General features: G+C 42.2%; 1 protein-coding gene across 1 annotated transcript in view; it reads right to left on the reverse strand.

Moving 5' to 3' along the window:
* Positions 1-9,189, reverse strand: part of GEMIN8 (gem nuclear organelle associated protein 8) — a 29,237-nt gene extending 20,048 nt beyond the window's left edge. Inside the window, exon 1 of the mRNA XM_073664637.1 lies at positions 9,075-9,189. The gene's annotated coding sequence lies outside the window, so the exon portion shown is untranslated. The remainder of the gene's footprint in view (positions 1-9,074) is intronic.
* Positions 9,190-9,698: the final 509 nt, after the last annotated feature.

The raw sequence follows: 9,698 nt of genomic DNA on the forward strand, positions 1-9,698 counted from the left end.
CCCCATAGGAACCTTATCTGAAAGGCGTTAGTCATCTCTGATCTCGTCCCAGCACTTTCTAATCATGTAGGAGATTGGACCAGGAGATCAGGCTGTATTATTACATCTCACACATTGAGAAACCTAAGTTGTGGTAGGGCATAGTCTTTTTCTGTGTTGCTGCCTGCTTATGACTGAGCAATTACTACAGGTAGAAGTACATGCTCCCTGTGAAAAATGACCCATAACCCCACTTGGACTTATTAGGTACCAAATATTAATCTCTGCAATGAAGAGACAAAATAAAAACATTTTTTATCCACTCTGCAGCCACTATTCCATTGTGTGTCCATGGAAAATTTGGTGAAAGGTTCGCTTTAAGGCCTCCCAAATAGATTAGTCTAAAGTAGGTAGAACCTACCGATATCTGTGTGTTTGACCGTCAGTCTACTGTATATGGGAATCTCCCGATTCTCTCCTGACAGATGATGTTGGGGAAGATAAGGTTGTGGTGTGACCAATTATGGACTGCTGATCCTTTTTCTTTTTTTCTTGGTGAGATAAGCTGCCGCCAGAGGAGTTAGGCAGAGCTGAGCAATCCATTTTATGGATCGTTCACCAAACTGCTATCTATTATGTATGGCGGTGGTGGTGGTGGGGGAGGTGGAGAGGGGGCTTTAGGATATTTAGCAGAATCAGTCTTCTCTAAAAGGAAAAGACACCCATCTGCAGACAGCTGTTTTGGGTTCACTGCCTATATTTCCATCATAGGCTTCTACTCCAGGCAATCAGTACCCTACTCTGCACTGATGAGAGGCCAGAACCTCTATACAGCTGTCTGCGGAGGGCTGCCTTTTCCTTTTGAACAAGACATAACTAGTTACACTATCATTCACAGTAGATGGAAACGTTCTATTGACTTCCAAAGAAAATCTTAAGTCTACAGATTTTTATGGCACATGCGATTGATGAAAAGTCTATCGATACGATTAACAGCCCTGGTACGATGCTGCCATCTCCATAATCATGTATAGAAAATAGAATAATCAAAAAGTCTACAAGCAGAACATTAAAAAACAGATTAGAAAAAAACAGGAGATGTAAAAATGTTGGTGAAACGAGGGAGATCAGGCTTATAAGAATCATGAGAAGAGAATGCAAGACCAAGCAACCTCTGATCCATTGCCAAGGGGGGTTGTGGGGGAGGAGATTGGGGGGAATGCAGTAGATTTACGTCCGCTCTGAAGAAATAGTGAAGTCCGCTCATTGGTTGCAGCCTGCATTTGACACATCACATCAAGCTCTGGAAAACGCAACGCAGACATATTAGATCAGTGATCAGGGCAGGAAAAGTTGATGTCATAGTGGGACAGTGTAATAAAGTAATAGAAATTATAAAAAATATAAAAAAAAATAAAGAAAAAGAATATATTAATCCAATAAATACATTTATCTGTGTAAAAAAGAAATAAATAAATAGTACACATCTGCAACGACCCAACCTATAAAACGGAGTTAACCCTTCAGTGAACACCATAAAAAAAAAAACAAAAAAAAACACAAGGCAAGAAACTATGCTTTATCATCATACCACCGAACAAAAAGTGGAATAAAACGAGATCAAAATGACGAATGTAAATAAAAATGGTACCGCTAAAAATATCATCTTGTCCCGCAAAAAACAAGCCGCCATACAGCTCTATCAGCCGAAAAATAAAAAAGTTACAGCTCTCAGAATAAAGCAATGCAAAAATAATTATTTTTTCTATAAAATAGTTTTTATTGTGTAAAAGCGCCAAAACATAAAAAGAAACTATATAAATGTAATATCGCTGTAATCGTACTGACCCGAAGAATAAAACTGCCTTATCAATTTTACCACATGTGGAACGGCATAAAAAAAATAAATAAAAAATTCCGGAATTGCTGTTTTTTGTTCATTCTGCCTCCCAAAAATCGGAATAGAAAACTATCAAGAAATGTAGTTTGCCCAACAATGGTACCAATAAAAACATCAACTCGGCCCGCAAAAAAAACAAGTCCTCTGTCGGACGAAATATGGAAAAATTATAGCTATCAAAATATGGCGATGCAAAAACTTGTTTTTACAATAAAAAGCATCTTTTAGTGTTTGACAGCTGTCATTCATAAAAACCTGCTATAAATCTAGTATCGCTGTAATCGCACCGACCCGAAGAATAAAGTCGCCTAATCACTTATACCGCAAGAGGAACGGCGTAAGAAATAAATAAAACTAATTCTTCACCTGCTGTTGATTTATTCATTCTGCCTCCCAAAGATCGCAGTAAGGCTCGGGTCACATTTATCCTGCGCTCTATGCTAAGCGCTTATACCGGGGTTTCCGTGTAAATCTCTGAAATACGACATTCAGACGGAAACCCTATAATGAGGCAGATGGAGGCACTGTGGACGCTGTCTGGCCTATGATCCGGCGGTGACCATCTTTTTATTAGGCGTGCATGAAAGTGCCGTCAGCCACAGTTTTGTGCACTTCTGAAAAGAAGGATGACACTGAACAGAGGCAAGATGGAGTTCAGAGTAACTCTGCTGCCTCATTATAGTGAATGAGGGGGTTTTATCTGACTCACGTCACTCAGAGATTTAGATGAAAACCCCGATAAGTGCTCAGTGTAGATTGCTGGATAAATGTGATCCCACTGACAAAAAAATGAAAGTCCACATTCAGGTCCGTCATCTGTTAAAGGAAATATAGGGGGCTTACACGTTACTGGTAGCACAAAGGCTCTGGAAAAACTAAATGGCTCCTCGCCCTCCAGAAGAAATCCAGCCAATTCTACGCTCCCAAATCCAAATCCCCCCCTCCTTTTTGAGCTCCACAGTGTGCCTAAACCGCAGTTAGCATTCACATGTTTGGCAATCCGGTGGCGATGAGAGCCTGCCTAATTTATGGGTGTATGTCTGCAGAAGCAGGAGCTAGGCATAACATACTGGTCACTACAATGTACTGGTCACTACAACGTTTTGGTCACTACAACAGCAGAAAACAATCTTCATTTAGCAACATCCACTGCTGCTTGTTTCTGGAAAACACCTATGGAGTCAAATTCACAAAGGGGTATCATTTCCAAAATGGGGTCATTTGAGGGGGGATTCTGCTCTTCTAGCACATAGAGGCTCTGTATATGGAGTCCGCAAACTATTCTAGGAAAACATGTGCTCCAGAAGGCAAAAAGCGCTGCGTCCCTCCAGAGTCTCGCTGTGTGGCTAAGCAGTACTGTACAGCCACATAAAGGGTATTTCTAAATTCAGCCATTTTTACTCATTTCCCAGTGTGAAAATGTTAAATCTGGGGCTAAAACCAAATTTTGGTGGTAAAAATGTAATTTTTTTCTTCACTGCACAATGGAATAAAATGCTGTGACACACCTGTCGTGTCAATATTATCCCCTAGATTAATTCATTGAGAGGTGTAGTTTGTAACGTGGGGTCACTTATTGGGGGTTTGGCTCATCAGGCACCTCAGGGGCTCTACCAATGTGACATCCCACCCTCAAACCAGTCCAGCAAAATATGAACTCCAATATGGCGCTTCTTCCCTTCGCACTATGCCTCATAAGTTGCTTTCGACCACATATGGGGTGTCTGCATACTTAGGAGAAATTGCACAACAAATTTTGGGTTCCATTTTCTCCTGTTATCCTTGTGAAAATGCAAATTTTGGGGCTAAAATATATCCTTGCAGGAAAAATGTGATTTTTTTATTTTCACGGCTCAACGTTATAATCTTCTCTGAGGAACCTGCGGTTTCCTGGGTAAGTTCCCTTGGGGGGGGATCTAGTTTCCAAAATGGTATCACGTGTGTGTGTGTGTGTGTGTGTGTGTGTGTGTGTGTGTGTGTGTGTGTGTGTGTGTGTGTGTGTGTGTGTGTGTGTGTGTGTGTTTACACTGTTTAGGCACATCAGCGGCTCTCCGAACGTGGCATGGCGTCCGCTAATTATGCCAGCAAATTTTACATTCAAATAGTCAAATGGCACTGCTTCCCTTCCGAGCTCTGCCGTGAGCCTAAATAGTAGTTTTCCTCCACATATTGAGTATCTGCGTGCTCAGGAGAAATTGCACAACAAATTTTATTGCGATTTTTTTCTGTCTAGTGAAAATGAAAAATATGGGGCTAAAAAAACATTTTTTTGAGCAAAAATGTGATTTCTTTATTTTCATGTCTCAACATTATAAACTTCTGTGAAGCACCTGTGGATTCAAGGTGCTCACGACACTTCTAGATAAGTTCCTTGAGGGGTTTAGTTTCCAAAATGGTGTCACCTGTGGGGGGTTTCCACTGTTTAGGCACATCAGGGGCTCTCCAAACGAGCAATTTTGCTGGCATAATTGGCGTCCGCTAATTATGCCAGCAAAATTTATATTTAAAAAGTCAAATGGCGCTCCTTCCCTTCCGAACCCTGCCGTGCGCCCAAACAGTGGATTTCCCCCACATACTGGATATTGGCGTGCTCAGGAGAAATTGCACAACAAATTTTGGGGTCCATTTTCTCCTTTTACCTTTGGGAAAGTAAAAAAAAAAAAAAAAAAAAAAAAAAAGAGTCTAAAGTAAAACTTTTTGTGAAAAAAAAATGAAATGTTTCTTTTTTCCTTCCACATTCCATTAATTCGTGTGTAGCACCTGAAGGGTTAATAAACTTCTTAAATGTGGTTTTGAGCACCTTGAGGGGTGCAGTTTTTAGTATGGTGTCACTTTTGGGTATTTTCTGTCATATAGACCCCTCAAAGTCACTTCAAATGTGATGTGGTCCCTAAAAAACTGATTTTGTTGTAAAAATTAGAAATCAACTTTTAACCCTTATAACTTCCTAACAAAAAAAAAAAAATTATGTTTCCAAAATTGTGCTGATGTAAAGTTGACATGTGGGAAATGTTATTTATTAATTATTTTGTGTGACATTACTCTGATTTAAGGGCATAAAAATTAAAAGTTTGAAAAGTGAAATTTTTTCACAATTTTCACAAAAATTTCTGATCTTTTCACAAATAAACGCAAGTGATATAAAAAATGTTACCACTATCATGAAGTACAATATTTCACGAAAAAACAGTCTCAGAATCAGTGGGATCTGTTGAAGCGTTCCAGAGTTATTACCCCATAAAGAGACAGTGGTCAGAATTAAAAAAAATTGGCCTGGTCACGAAGGCAAAAACAGGCTTCAGGGTGAAAGGGTTAAATGATTACCTGGTAAATCTGCACGATTCAGTAAGGATCTGCAGATTTCCATTCAGATCAAATGTGATGTGGTCATAAATCAGCACAGAGAGGAGTTAAAATAAAACAGATAAGAGAGTTACTAACTCGCTATCAAAACTAGCTCACTGACAGGTTACCCGTTAATATAATGAAATTGACAGATTGAGTTACGGTAAGTATCACACAGAGGTACAACTGAATTAAGTGTACCCCTACCAGCCTACCGGAGAGGAGAGCAGAAATATAGCTATAGATATGTGTGGAATATCATTGATGGTGGAAAAAGAAACCAGTGCAGCAGTGATCACACATTTCCATCAACATTTCATTGCAGTTTCAATAGATTTAGCTAGAACACTTCCCACCCGTCCAGCTACAGTGGGGTCCCCTAATGTGGGCCTCAGAGTTATCTAAGACAAAATGATTAGCAAACGTAGCACCAAATGCTCCAAATTTCCGCTAACAAAATCTTGGCTGAGACATTTTTGTACAAGGTCAGCGCAGATCTGGTTTTAGCTACAAAACTGTCCATACAAAAGCCTCATTAAAAAGGAGAATCCAAGCTATAATTCTGGTGAATACAATAACTTATTATAGTGCCCATGAGCGGGGTCCTAACAAACGTATAACTGCTGGGGGCGTACACTGGACTCACAGATCTATGGAGGATGCTTTATGCTGGGTGTGGGCCATTCAGCTCCATGTCACTTGTTCTCTAGCACCATCTGCTGGAGTAAGGAAGCATTACCAAATGGCTTGTAGTATTGCGCTGGGGACATCATGTGGCTCGGCTCAAACAAAGCACGTAATCCCCCTACAAAGGCACAAATCTGCCAAATATAGGAGCTGGGATTTAGAAGCTTTCTCTCACACTTCAATTTGTTTTAATACTGAAAATGTAGGTGATAGAACAAGTATATTCACTCACTTCTGATTCACACATACGTGCATAGCCACCTGGGACTTAGGATGCATCCACTGGCCTCATAACGCTCGTTTCCCAAAAATCGGTCTGACTAAAGAGGCCGCCATCACCTACTGAACGGGCACGTTTGTCCGGTGAAATTAGCTTGCTTAAAAATTATCGCTCTCGGCAGCGCATTATTCTGCATTAACAAAATGTGCTGCAGAGAACAATTATCTTTTTAATAGGGAAAAAGTGGTTATGTAAAAAAAAAAATAAAAAATCTAAAAATAAATAGTATCACCGCAGCTGTAAAAGTCCAATCAAAATGTTAAATTATTTAACCGGTACGGTAAATGGTATAATGCAATAAAAAAAAAAGTTAAAACACAAGATTTGCTGTTTTTCAGTCACTGCATCTCTGCAGAAAATACAATAAAACGTGATTAAAACATTTGGTGTCTCAAAAGGTATCAATAAAATCACGACCTTGCCCCGCAAAAAAAAAAATCTTCACACAGGTCAATTGTGTGTGTCTTAGAAAATGGCAACAAAAACTTTTTTTTTTTTTTACTAAAATTTCAAAAATTTTTTTCCACAACTGAAATAAGTTGTAAAAAAAAGAATTATAAATTGTACTGACCTATATAATCATGCTGCCAATCCATATTTAATACACAATGAACACCATAAAACAACCCCCACCTCAAAGAAAAAAATATCTGCATTGCAACTTTTCCCCCTGCAATTTAAGTACACCAGGATTTTTTTTCCTGTACAATGTATGGTAAAATGATGGAGTCATTCAAAACTAGAGAGCAGCCGCAGTCCTGACTTCCTCATGATTACTTATTCGTCTGAAAGCGGGGACAGTGACGATAGCGCTGATTGGGTGCAGGGCCCACGTGAGCCCCAGGAGAGTGAGTGCTGACACTACTGGAACGGCGCCGGCACCGGAGGGGAGTGTAAGTATTTATTTTAAACAGGGACAAACATTCAGATTGGGAAAGGGTTGTCCTAGTAGACAACCCCTTTAATTGTAAAAATGAGTTGGAAACTCGGGCAAATAAGCAGAAGTGCTGGGGGTGGAACATTTCAGCTCTCTAAATCCCTCCCTATTCCAAACTGACCAGTAAGTCGTTTCAGTGAGCTGCCTCCCCTGATCTATGAAGTTCTCCGACCCCTAGAGTCTATGCCTGATGAAGAGACCTGAGTAGTCTGGAAAGCTTGCAATTTGTTACCACTAGTGTTGAGCGAGTATGTTCGGTTAACCCTTTCGCCGAGTAAAAACAAGCATTCCTCACATGTATTAAATCTGTCAAACAGTCGCAAATCATGTTGATGGAGCGACGAAAACTTAAAGCCCGAGCATTCTATAAATACTCGGTGCTCGACCGAGTATACTCGGCAAAAGGGTTAACCGAACATACTCGCTGAACACTAGTTACCACCTTATCAGTTATCCATTAAAAGGTATCAACCACTGGGGACTCTCAAATCTAAATATGTTTTTATATACTGGATGACACGGTACAAAGATATATTAGATTTTTCCTTAGTAAGGCCGATTTCACACGTCCTGATTTTTCCGGTACCAGAGATACTCGCGTCCATGTGTGGAAACCGCATGCTGCATCAGGAGCACACATACCGGCGCCTGGGAATCTGTGTACAGTTAGTGCTGTTCCCAAGCGCTGGGTGCTGAACGCCTCCCTCACCCAGCTGGCGCTGTGATCAGCACGAGCAAGGGACAATGTTGGAAGTAGTAGTGTTTTCCGAGTATCTTCACAGTGCTCGGCCGTTATGCTTTAGTCACTCCGTGTCCATGCTTTGGGACTGTTTGACAGCTTTAATACATGTGAGGAATGCCTGAGAAACAGGCATTCCTCACATGTATTAAAGCTGTCAGTCGCAAATCATGCACACAAAGTGACTAAAACATAATGGCTGAGCACTGTGAAGATACTCGGAAAACACCCGAGCATGCTCATAAATCTCAAGTAACGAGCATGCTCACTCATCACTAGTTATAACGCCTCTTATGTTCTCAGAATGCCAGCAAGGAGACGTTTCTAGTGCGCTGACTCTTACTAGCCGGTATCACTGCCATCCATGCACAGGATCCAGCAGAGTCACTGAAGTACTGGGTGTCTGGGTCGCCAGATTCTGAGACGGAACCTTCTAGACCTAGAACTATTACTTTTTAGTAGATTGTAACGTAGAAGACCTTGTTCTTTTGAAGAAGAGCTGATGTTGGCACAATATCAGGATATATGGGACTTTTACTTACTTTTCATTCCATATTAGGGAGGAATAACGAAACGAAAACAGCAGATGAGCAATGTGACGGTGCTGTGTTTGATGGGAGAATCCTTTTAGAAGGGCTGTCCATGAGAAGAGACACTGTCACTATTCACCTCCCAGCCCTGTGCTAACATGCTCAGTGATGCCCCCCCACCCCGCACAAGAAAGCTGAGCCTCCCCCTAAGGCCACGGCCCCACTATCAGTATTCGGTCAGTATTTTTTCTCAGCAGTGGGAGCCAAAACCAGGTGAGGAACAATCAGAGAAAAGGTATAATAGAAACAAGTCACCAATTCTGCATTTATCACCCACTCCTGGTTTTGGCTCCCACTCCTGAGAAAAAATACTGACCAAATACTGATAGTGAGGCCGTGGCCTTACCTGTATAGTACAGTGAATTGGTGCGGAAACCACAGCAAATCCCAGACGTGTGAAATCTGCAGCACAGAGTTGTGCACAGGCACATAGACTGGATGCGGTGACTGACACAAGAGGCATCGCACACTGCTCTCTTATACCGCCGCAGTCACTACAGCCGCGCTATAGAGTGCGCGGAGGAACACAGCACAATGCAGCCACTGACCACTGATGATAAAGCGCCGTATCACCAGCGGAGCGGCACAGAGCAGCAGAGGACGGAGCACATACATACCATGCTGGAGCCGACTACATCCGGGAGGTAAAGGACCTTTCATGATGTCACGATCATGTGATCGGTCACGTGTCGTCGGTCACAGTGCAGCTAATTGTAGGAGGAGGAGCCTTATGATAGCGGGGCTCACAGCGAGGCTGTTTGTATCACGTGCATCGTTACCGAGCATCCCTTACTTTCTTAAAAAGGGGTGGGGCGTGTTAACAGCACCAGTGGCGTTCTCGGGAAGGGCGGGGCATAAAGGGTTGGTCCAAAAAATAAGTTATCCCCTATCCTTTGGGGGTCTGAAGTCTGGGACCTCCGGCTGCCATAGAACTACAAGAATGGATGTGCGCCCAGTGCTGGATGGAGGCAATGTGCGCATGTGCGACCTGTGATCCATACATGCCTATAGGACTGCAGAGTACAGAGCCGGCTACTGCCAGCAATGCGGCAGACACTGGAGCGGAGACAAGCGCATGCGCGCCTTCCCTCCATGCAGGACGGAGCTGCCGAATGGGGCTCCAGGGATTGGCTGGCAAATTTTGGTCTAGGGGGCAAGCATACAGCAGTGGCCCATGAGCAGCGGCACAGCCTCACTGCGCAGGGGCCAGACCCCACATGTAGAAATGCGCATGCGCCCCA

The sequence above is a fragment of the Phyllobates terribilis genome, unplaced genomic scaffold (genome assembly GCF_046119375.1).
Source record: "Phyllobates terribilis strain yellow unplaced genomic scaffold, ASM4611937v1 Scaffold_2__4_contigs__length_985480577, whole genome shotgun sequence".
In the NCBI taxonomy this organism is placed as follows: Eukaryota; Metazoa; Chordata; class Amphibia; order Anura; family Dendrobatidae; genus Phyllobates; species Phyllobates terribilis.